Below are 11,740 nucleotides of genomic sequence, written 5' to 3'. Positions count from 1 at the left end.
TTAATACGTTTGACCATTTTAATATGTTTAAACTTAAACACTTAGATTAAGGTGTTAGGGTTGACCATTTTAATCAGTTTAGAACTTGCTGCTTACCATTGGTTAGCTGCATGTTTTAGTCGGCTTAAACTTAGTGTTTGGCCGTTTCAATCTATTTAGGGTCATTCACTCCACTTAGAGCTAGCCGCTTAGGGTTAGTAGCTTAGGGTTAACAGCATAGGATTAGCGTATGACCATTTCAATTTGCCTAGGGCTAGCCACTTAGGGTTATTGACTTAGGGTTTGTTCGCTAATAGATGGCCATATTTGGAACATTAGGGGAGACTGTGTAAAGTTGCTTAGGTTTGCCCGCTCCAAATCGGGTTAGGGTAGCAATTGGCCATTTCAGTTTGCTTAGGGTTTAGCCGCTAATAGATGGATGTGTTTAAATAGTTAAGATAGGCTGTGTAAATCCGCTTAGGTTAGGATGCTCCATATCAGATCAGGACAGTGTTTAGCCATTCCAATCCGCTTAGAGTTAGCAGCTTTTGGTTTGGCCGCTAATAGATCACCGTGTTTGGATAGTTAGGGTAGGCTGTGTAAAGCGACTTAGGTTTGGCTGCTCCAAATTGGGTTAGGGCCAGCTGCTTAGGGTTTGGCCGTATTTGGAGAGTTAGGGTAAGCCGTGTAAAGCTGCTTAGGTTTGACTACTCTAAATTGGATTAGAGTAGCATTTGGCCATTTGAGTCTGCTTAGGGCTAGCCGCTTTGGGTTAGCAGCTTAGGGTTTGGCCGCTAATAGATGGCTATGTTTAGATAGTTAAGGTAGGGTATGTAAAGTCACTTAGGTTAGGCCACTACAAATCAAATTAGGACAACGTTTAGCCAACTCAATCCGCTTAGGGCTAGCCGCTTAGGGTTAACGGCTTTTGGTTTGGCCGCTAATAGATCGCTGTGTTTGGACGGTTTGGGTAGGCCATGCAAAGCCGCTTTGGTTTGGCTGCTCCAAATTGGGTTAGGGCTAGCCGCTTAAGGTTAGTGGATTAGGGTTTGGTCGCTAAAAGATGGCTGTATTTGGAGCGTTAGGGTAGAACACGTAAATCCGCTTAGGTTAAGCTGCTCTAAATTGGATTAGGGTAGCGTTTAACCATTTGAATTTTCTTAGGGTTAGCGGCTTTTGGTTTGGTCGCTAATAGATTGCCGTGTTTGGATGGTCAAGATAGCCCGTGTAAAGTCACTTACGTTTGGCCGCTCCAAATTGGGTTAGGGCTAGCCGCTTAGGATTTGGTCGTTCATAGATGACCGTATTTGGAGCGTTAGGGTAGGCCATGTAAAGCTGCTTAGGCTTGGTCACTCTAATTGGGTTATGGTAGCATTTAACCATTTGAATCTGCTTAGGGCTAGTCATTTTGGGTTAACGACTTACTAAGGTTGACCGTTAATAGATGACTATGTTTAGACAGTTAAGGTAGGGTGTCCAAAGCGGCTTATCCTTCTAAAGCGGCTTAGGATAGGCCACTCCAAATTTCATTAGGATCATTTCAATCCGCTTAGGACTAGCCGCTTAGTATTAACTGCTTAGGGTTAGCAGCTTTTGGTTTGGCCAGTAATAGATCGCCGTGTTTGGACGGTTACGGTAGACCATTTCAATCCGCTTAGGGCTAGCTGCTTAGGGTTAGCGGTTTTTGATTTGGTCGCTATAGATGACCGTGTTTGGATGGTTAGGGTAGGCGGTGTAAAGCTGCTTATCTTTGGCTGCTCCAAATTGGGTTAGGGTAGCGTTTGGCCATTTTAGTCTGCTTAGGACTTGCTGCTTTGGATTAGCGGCTTAGGGCTTGGCTACATTAGGACACCGTTTGGCGGCTAATAGATCATCGTGTTTGGGCGGTTAGGGTAGGCCATTTCAATCCGATTAGAGCTAGTTGCTTAGGATTAGTTACTTGGCCTCGCTCTAATAGATCGTCGTGTTTGGATAGTTAGGGTAGGACGTGTAAAGTCGCTTAGTTGTGACCGCTCCAAATTGGGTTAGGGCAACATTTAACCATTTCAATTTGCTTTGGGTTAGCGGCTTAGGGTTTGGCTGCTAATGGATGGCTGTGTTCAGATAGTTAAGGTAGGGTTTGAAAAGCCGCTTAGGTTAGGTCGCTCCAAATCTGATTAGGGCAGTGTTTAACCATTTCAATCCGCTTAGGGCTAGCCACTTAGGGTTAGCGGCTTAGGATTAATGGCTTTTGGTTTGGCCGTGTACAGTCGCTTAGGTTTGGACGCTAATAGATGGTTGTATTTGGAGCGTTAGGGTAGGACGTGTAATGCCGCTTAGGTTAGGCCGCTCTAAATTGGATTAGGACAATGTTTAACCATTTGAATCCTCTTAGGGCTAGTTTCTTAGGGTTAGCGACTTAGGGTTCGAACCAAGGTTGGATCAGCACGTACGTTTGGAACCGATCCATACCGTACGGATATTCTGTACAGATCTGTACTATACGGAACGATCCGTACGGTGCTGTTTTTTTAGTAAAAAAAATGTCCGGCTTTTATCATGGCTGAGGGTTTTGCAAGGCCTAGGCGATTAGTTTTTCGGTTATACTTTTAAGCCGTTCGAGCCGTTCGAGCAGTAAGAGCAGTAACCAGTTGCATAATCTCTTCTCTCCACAGAAATTGCAAAGAAACGGTGTGCAGGTAAATTCTCTCTCTCCCTCTCTCTCTCTCTCTCTCTCTCTCGTGTCTGTCTTATTGTTTGCGACAGAATCATCATGCCTAAGCCATGCAACCCGTATTGGAAGGAACATACCGGTGTCATCCGCATTATCAACACTCCAGGCCAAGCGGGTTCCGACACTTGACAATGGAAATGCAATTACTGCAATTTTGAGCTCACGAGTACAATTTCTCATGTCGTCATGCACCTGACAGGCATTGGCACGACCAAAAATTGTGGAGGGTGCAAAAAGGTTCCACAAGATATTAGGGCCAAGCTGATTGCAGAGAGCTTTTTGGAAGTACCAACACCAAAACAAAATACAGGTGGACAACACACACAATATGCTCTTCGTGATGATCTTATTGGGGATTTTGGTGGTTCATCTTCCAAGGTTCAACAGGAGCAGCCCACTGCTAGTTCTAGTAGAAAGAGGGCTCGAGTTGTGCACGAGGAGGAAGATGGAGGTGATATGGATGCATGCAGGCAAAGCACCTTGCCTTCGCATGTGAACTCTCTTTCTTGGGTGAAGGAGCATCAAAAGAAGGTGGCTGAGATGGAGATTGCTCGCACTCTCATTGAGTGCACCATCTCCTTCAATGTTTTGAGGAGGACTGAGCAATGGAAGAGGATGGTCCGAGCTATAGCTGATGTTGGCCACACAGATTCATGGTTAGGGGTGGAGTATAAGAAGATGCGCACTACAATGCTTGATGAGAACTCTCTTTCTTGGGTGAAGGAGTGTCAAAAGGTGGCTGAGATGGAGATTGCTCGCACTCTCATTGAGTGCAACATCTCCTTCAATGTTTTGAGGACTGAGAAATGGAAGAGGATGGCCCGGACTATATTTGATGTTGTCCACACAGATTCATGGTCAGGGGTGAAGTATAAGAAGACGCACACTACAATGCTTGATGAGCAGAAGGCTTTGATAGATAAGGCTCTTGTCCCGGTCAAGGCTGGTTGGCAGCAGTTTGGGTGCACCATCATATCAGATGGCTGCAGTGATGTTCGTAGGCGGCACATCATTAATATTCTTGTGTCGTCTTGTCTTGGCACATACTTCTTGCACGTTGTGGATGTAGGGAAGGTTGGAGAGCGCATCAGTGGTGAGTTTATCTTTGGGCACATCAAGAAAGCTAATGATGAGATTGGGCCAGAGAATGTGGTACAGGTTGTGACTGACAATGCCTCAAATTGTAAACTTATGGGTGAAATGGTCCAGGCAGCTTACCCTCGGATTTCTTGGACTCCATGTTCTACGCATTGTCTTGACTTACTTATGGAGGATATAGGCAAGTTGCCTTGGGTATTGCCTATTGTTATAGATGCCACTAAGATGACCACCTTTTTCCACAAGAAACATCAAGCTTTAGCTATCTTTAGGAGCCACAGTACACTTGAGATGGTGCGGCCCTCGAAGACTAGATTTACTTATATGTATTTAGTGCTACGGAGACTCTTCAAATTGAGGGATCCACTTCTTTAGACAGTCGTGGACCCGAAGTGGATATTGATGCATCACTCGCAGACGGAGCCCACTAAATACATACAACGACGGGTGCTCAATGAGTCCCTTTGGACACAGCTTCAAAGTTTGACAGCGGCATTGCAACCAGTGTATGTGCTTCTTCGAGTCATAGACATGGAGGGCTCTACATTGGGCTTAGTCTATCATCTCTTCATGGAGATGAAGAGACACATTATAGAGTGCAGGTCTTTGACATAGAACTGGTAAGTACTTGTCTTTTGAAATCAATTATTGCTTTTGTTGTGCAAATCTTCTTGTTGTCATTTGAATTTGCCAATTCGACTTTGTTTTATTGCTGAAAATTTTAGCTGAGATGACATCATGGCCATTGTAGAAAGGAGATGGACTTTCATGAGTCGTCCCATTCATGGGATGGATGCAGTGCTTCATCCTTTCTACAAGATGCTAGAGCTTTTCCATGAGAGGAGTCTCTTAAATCTCAGGGATGATTACATCAATATGATGTAGGACATTGACGATCAGCTGGAGATAGATGATCAGCTTCATGAACATTCTAGGACCATCCTTTGCTAGAGCTGTGGTGTTGAGGCCAGAGGCTACCTAGTTTCCTCTTACATGGTGTGTAGAATTATGGGAGACAAGGTCTTCCAACACTTACACATCTGGCTTTACGAGTACTTTTACAGGTAATTGAAAATCTTGAGACTTGTAGTTTTTGTACAATGTACTTACTATTGCCATATATTAAATCTCAATGCTCATTGCTAGAGGATTGGTCGACTGGTGCATGCAAGTGCAACTGAAGCGATTATTCCTTGATACATATGAAGATCCGCAATTGTCTCAGCACTTCTCAACTAGAGAAGTTAGTCTATTGCCTAGCAAATATGAAGCTTGTGCGAGCCTACCACGATTTGGGAACACCCAAGGAGGTCCACTATTAATTTTCACATGAATGATTGAATCATGAATCATGATACACTCAACCATTGAGTACTTAGTACATACTAAATAATATTTTTTCAATTTTCATTTTTTAACAGGCGGACCCAACACGCGTGAAGATGGTGGCAGATCCTAGTGCTATAGACGAGGTGGAGACACATATAAAAAATGAGCAGAAGGAGATTATTTGACTGCTTCACAAGGAGTTGGAGAGTGTTGATCGGCGTGTGACGCGGTCACGCTCACGAGCTTTGGCTATTCCTCTGCGTGAGCATGCTCCAAACCCAGATAGTGCTCGAAGGGAGAGCATTCATAAAGGGAAGCTTCTTGTTCGTTCTTCTCGAAAACAGGCAAATGAGGCTGTTCGTCTCATTGAGGCTTCGTTAGAGGGAGTAGACGATTATCTACATGTGGCACAGGTGTTCGTGATGGTAGAACCAGAGTACAACGAAGAGGGCAATGTCCTGACGGATGGGGACTTGGTCTCTTCAAGAGAGTCTTCATCTGCATTTGATGATGATTTTTGAGGATGGGGCCATCAAATGGATGATGGGCTAGCTTTGAGCTAGCTATTTAGTGCTTTCTACTCCTATATAGACATACTTTTTTGAGTAGGATGGTTTCATTTATGAGCTTTGTACACTCTATGATGAGCTTTTTGTTATGGCATGAGCCTTGTAGGCTATCACCTATGGTACTTTGTCATTTGATGTTTTCAGCATTGGTGTGTTCACTGTTATTTCAGATCTCATTTGACTCTTGAGCTTTGATGTTCTTGTTCAATTATCAATGTCGACTTAACTTTTAAGTCTCTTGCAGTAGTTACACAGTATGTGGTTGTCTTGTAAAACATGTCTTTGAATGTCTCTATTAGTTGTTGGCTTCTCCCTTGTTTTATATTGAAAATTTCCTAGAGAATTTATTATTTTGCGGTTTTTTTACAAGAGTACATATTTTTACATACATAAATTTTTTTCCTGTACAGAACAACGTACAACACATACATATACGCCACGTACCCTACAACTTTGGCAATGCTTAACCTATAATCTATTTATGGATGGTCCGACACGAGTGTTACATAGTTTTACAGGTAAATATATATATGTCATACTAATTTACCTGAAAAGTCAACTTTCTTGTTTAAATTTTTTAAATGGTTTTCACAAATTGTTCAACAAGCAGATTTTGCCATAAGGAAATCACATGCCCCCTACCCGTCGACCCGCCTCCGCCAAACAATTGCTTATGAACTTGGGGATGGATTATAATAAAATTCGTACGTGTCCTACTGATTGTGTACTCTTTTGAAATGAGTACGAGTATTTGGAACAATGTCCCAAATGCGGATCAAATACGTATAGAGAGGACACACAAGGGAAATTTATCCCTGCAAAGATTCTGCAAAACTTTCCAATCATTCCAAGGATAAAGAGTATGTTCAGGTGCAAGTCTATAATAACTTTGATGACATGGTATCAAAACACTAGATCCACAGATTATATCATAAAAAGATGTGGAACCCTTGATGTGCATGATCTTCAGTTCAAGTAACTAAATGCCCACTGGGATGTGGAAATCTTGTGGATGTAGCTACCATGGAAGAATTTTTGTCTTCTGTAAGTGTCAATCACTAGCGTAAAATTGACATCAAGTAAGCTCCTTTGATACTTCAGAAGAAGGATTCATAACATCTACTTTGCATACACCTTATATTTGTTTAATATTGAACTAGTCATATTTAGTCACTAGTAAATGGTGTTCCACATTTTTGATTGCACACTAAAGGTTTTGTTAAGACACACTATTGTAATGCCTTTATTATACAACAGGAAGAATTACATAGCATGAAAGATCATTAAAGTACATTTTATACAAGGAGTCAATTAGTATAAGTGTGTTGGACTTATTGAACTCTGAGAAGATGCCAGAAGGTATCCAACTTTTCAAAGAACATTGGTCTAGGAGGATTATCAAAGAACCAATTAATATTGTGTTGGAAATAGGAAATCAAGTTAGGTGAACAGGTATTTGGTGGTGATCACATTGACCATGGATAATAATATGTCTGAGGACAACATGTAGACACTGACCAATATGACCTTGCACGCTCATAGAACCAAGTGCCTCCTTCAGGATGTCTACATCTCCAAGCCAACACTTTTTCCAACATCCATAAACCGACTTCGACCCTCAAATTTTTTGTATTTCCTCATCAAGGCGTCCAAGTCGAAGGGCTCGTCCACATCATGTGTGAATGAGGTGGAAGCCCCCTCGTCAGCCTCTAGCTCACCTGAGACATAATATACAATCACTATACATATCAAAAGTAACACGATTCCTATTTTATGAGGGAGGCATGCCTTACCTATGGACTCCCCACATGCATTCCCAAGAACCAAATATCTTGCTACAACATGTATTTCCCACTGATAGTCCAAGACAATGCACTTGGGCTCGATCATACAAGCAATGAAAAAGCAAAAAGGGTGGTACTTGTGGGCACATGGAAGATAATAAAGGTTGGCCACATGTTTTCTCGACAGGCAGGTGGCTACAAGAAACATAAGATCACAAATCAGGACAACGTTAGCACCTAAGATAGACTTGGAACGTGGGGTAGGCACTAGAAGGGCCGTGCCCTCTCTCTTCAGGAAGGTGCATGCCTTCTTCATGAAGGAGGCATGTCTCCTAAGCTCACATATCACATGATCCATCTTGATCGAAGCCTGCACATAATGAAAAAAAACTATCAGTAATTTCAAGCACTTTCAAATGCTCTTAGCACTCCCAAGTGGTCTAAGCACTTGTAATTGGTGGTAGCAGTTGCAAGTGGTTTGAGCGCTTGCAAGTGGTCTTAGAACCTGCAAGTCATCTAAGCACCTACGAGTGGTATGAGGACTTGTAAAAGTGATCTCAGCACATATAAGTCTGAGCCCTTGCAAGTGGTCTTAGGACCTACAAGTGGTCTAAGAACGTGCGTATAAGTTTTCTAAGCTCCTTCCAATGGTCTAAGCACTTGTAAGTGGTCTTAGCACTTTTAGGTGGTTTGAGCCCTTGCAAGTGGCTAAGAACATGCATGTGAATGGTCTAAGATTCTGCTAGTGGTATGAGCACTTGTAGGCATTTGTAAGTGTTCTAAGGACATGCATGAGATCCATACATCTGCAAGTGGTTAGGGTGGTCTAACCACTTGCAGGTAGTCTTAGCACTTGCAAGTTCTTAGACCACTACTCTCAGCATAATAGTACTCTTGAGTGTTTGAAAGTACCTGTAGGGTGGACGCCTCCTCCTTCGTCTTTGCAGTAGCGATCAAGGCACTTGCCCTTGACAAGACCATCTCTAGCACTCCTCTCTCAGCTTCCATCTTGACAATGACAACTTCATTTTTTAGGGGAGATACTTGTAATATAACTGGAGCACAAGCCGAGTAGCTCCCTTCGTTGTGCAACCACAAATCTCTCTTCTTTGCTAAGACCAATCTAGCGGAAGCGAATTTCTCCTTAGCAGTATGAACCTGTCCATCAAGATTGTTGGAAATTTTATGAACCCAATCTTTGTATAGGGCCTAGGATGCAACCTCACTTGCTTTTGCAGGGTGATTGGACACTGTTGCACTATAGGAGTCAATAACATACTTTGTTTGTCCATGTAAGATGGGCGCATCATAATCGGAGAAGAACCTGTTCACCTTGTGATCCAAGCCTCCCCTTTGGGTCTTTACATTCTCCAAAACCATACCACCCATCACAACCCATGCAATCTTGTGACTTTCAGGTTTAGCTTGAGCTGCTACATAATTCTCATAGGTGAATGCCCTAGCAAATTTTTTCATTAGTTCCCCATTAGAGAGGGGGTAGCTTGTTATACTTTTTGATACAAAAGTCGGCAAGCGACGTAGAGATTATCGTGCACCATATGCAAGAAGACCTTTGAGTTCTTCTTCTCAAAATATTTGAAGACGGCTAGCCATTGCTCATGTGGTAAATCATGGTCGGTAAGGTCTTTGGGCAGCTTGCCCTCCAAGATGAAACCTTACTCAGCATGCAACTCAACAAATGAGTAGCAAAATCGAGAGATGCCGGCAATAAGAAAGAGAACAAGTAAACATTAATCTTCGAGGGGGCATGCATGCACCGACAGGGTAACAATGTGTAAACAAAATCCAATGGAGGAGACATGTACTAAGCTTATGTACATGTAGCACACATGGAAGAAGAACTCAATACCTTTTCAAGCATCAGACTTTGCAGTCAGGGGAGCAATTTTTGTCAAGGAGGCTTCACCTTGCTCTAGAAGTGGTGAAGGGATCTACATGATAGAGTCGACATCTTTGGAGGGTCTCTTGCTCCTCCTTGAGGGGTGTTCCTCCTAAGGGTGGTAGCACTCATCTCTGTGCACGAAAATCGGTGCGACTTAGCAGAGGGATGAGTGAGCATGAAAGCGTTGGCGAGAGGGAAGGCAGGAAGGAGGTAGCACAGAAGGTATGACACACGCATTCAAGTCTCTAGTTTAGAATAAGAAGGGCAACGCAACATGTAAATTAATGGGAAACGCGACATGCAGATTAATGGAGAAAGATCCCAACTCCGTCTAATGATTACTCGCATGCATACGAAAAATAGGGAAAAATTTCTCTCCCTTTTATAGATTTCTATTCTAAAGGAAAAATTTATCTCCCTTTTACAAATTTGAAAAACACTAAAATTCCCTCCTTCTCTTAGCTATTTGGTGGTACCACCAAAACATGGAAAAAGTGGTACCACCTATAGATGCTCTCACCCAAGAGTAACATTTCTATGGAGAATCCTTTCTTTTTAGACCAAGCAAAAGTGTTCCATAATTTTTTTTTGTGTTGACTATATGTTATTTTTGGGAGTTTGGAATGTTTAGGTAGTAGAATTCCAGGATTCAATGTTCATATTTCTATCTTTGATGTACCTTAGGAGTGGATTGAAGTTTTTTATGGCAATTTTGCATACAATAAATAAACTGAGGATATGTTTTTTTACTATCTACAATCCGAATATTACAAAAAAATAGGTGTTTTTCTAAGGTATGGGCGTTAATCAATAATCAAAGTCATACGCAACAACATCATACTCTAAAAGTCCTAAAAGGAATAAGTCCTAAAAGGAATGTTAGTGTTTGAATGTCTAGTTTAAAGGTTACAGGGGCTACACGTAATATTTCTTTTTGAGTATATTTTGTTATTAATGCTTTCATTCTTTGAGTATAATGCTTCATTAATGCTTAAATTGTCTCATAAAGACAAAGAAAACAAAAACAAAGATTGAGTTGAGCTTGCAACATGAAAAGACCTAAATTTAATGAAAAAGCTCTAACTTCAAAGCTAAAAAAGAAACAAGATGAAGAGGCACTAAGGCCAGCTAATTTAAGTTAGAGGGGGAGTGAAATTTATGGAAAGTAAGTTTAAATTGAATGTCTACAATTACATGACATTTTTATCGTGTTTTAATATAAAATTATATTATCTATTATGCATATATAATTACAAATGGTTTATATATTAGAAAAAGTCTCACTTAAATAATAAGGTGAAAGATGCACATTACACATTATCATTTGAAACCAAAATAAAATAAAAAAATATATTCTATTATTTATTATGCATACACAAGTTAGATTCAAAAGAGTCGACGGTAAAAACCTTGTACTCTTTTTTCTATCTCTCTCTTCATTCACAAGGGACGGAGGTAGCTCTATAAAATTTATTGCGTACAATTTTGACGTCCAATGAGTTCTAGTGTAGTGGTATTGTTGTTGAGTATGTAACCATTGGATTCCATTCAATCACACCGATCTACGTTTCATGTTGAAAAGTGGACGGTAGAACTGCTCTTCCGAGGGGGGGAAGGCTTGCTAATTTTTTGTGGGTTCAGAGAAATATAATTTCCTTTTGTGCCAATGGACAACTTCCATGGTGCATGTCTTTCATCAGCTCCCGTGAACCCAACCATAATCTCGATTGTTATATATTAGAAAAGGTTCCAGTCAAATAATAAGGTGAAAAGTGCACATTACACATTATTATTTGAAAACAAAATAAAATGAAAAAGAAATAAAATAAAAGCAATAAAATATAAAACACATTAAAAACTACAACAAAAGAATATATTTTCATTAAAAAAGATAGATTTAATAAGCGTAGAGAATGATAAATCAATTCAATAATTTAATAAATTGAATCTTTGTGAAGTCTTTCAATAAAAGGACTCTTTACAAGAAGGGGGTACTACTGGAGAAAAATAATGGTGGTATTAATTTGATATGAAAAAAAGAAGGATTTACAAGGGACTCATGGAAGGCAAACGAAAGACGAGGACGTAGGTAGGCCACATGGAAATGGGGCATACTTTCCCTTTTCATCTCTCTCTCTCTCTCTCTCTCTCTCAGGCTTGCAAAATAATTGCCTCCTCTATGCACCCCGCGCTTTGTAGTCCCACTACAAAACTTTTCACGTGAAGAAGGGCTATTAGAATGCAGATACTGTGCGAGATAATTGGCTCCTTTGTGCACCCCGCGCTTTGTAGTCCCACTATAAAACTTTTCACGTGAAGAAGGGCGATTAGAATGCAGATATTGTGCGCGCGGCGTGAGAGAGAA

The sequence above is a fragment of the Adiantum capillus-veneris genome, chromosome 11 (assembly GCF_014529385.1).
Source record: "Adiantum capillus-veneris isolate H3 chromosome 11, ASM1452938v2, whole genome shotgun sequence".
Lineage (NCBI taxonomy): Eukaryota > Viridiplantae > Streptophyta > Polypodiopsida > Polypodiales > Pteridaceae > Adiantum > Adiantum capillus-veneris.
This window is presented reverse-complemented; position numbering follows the sequence as displayed.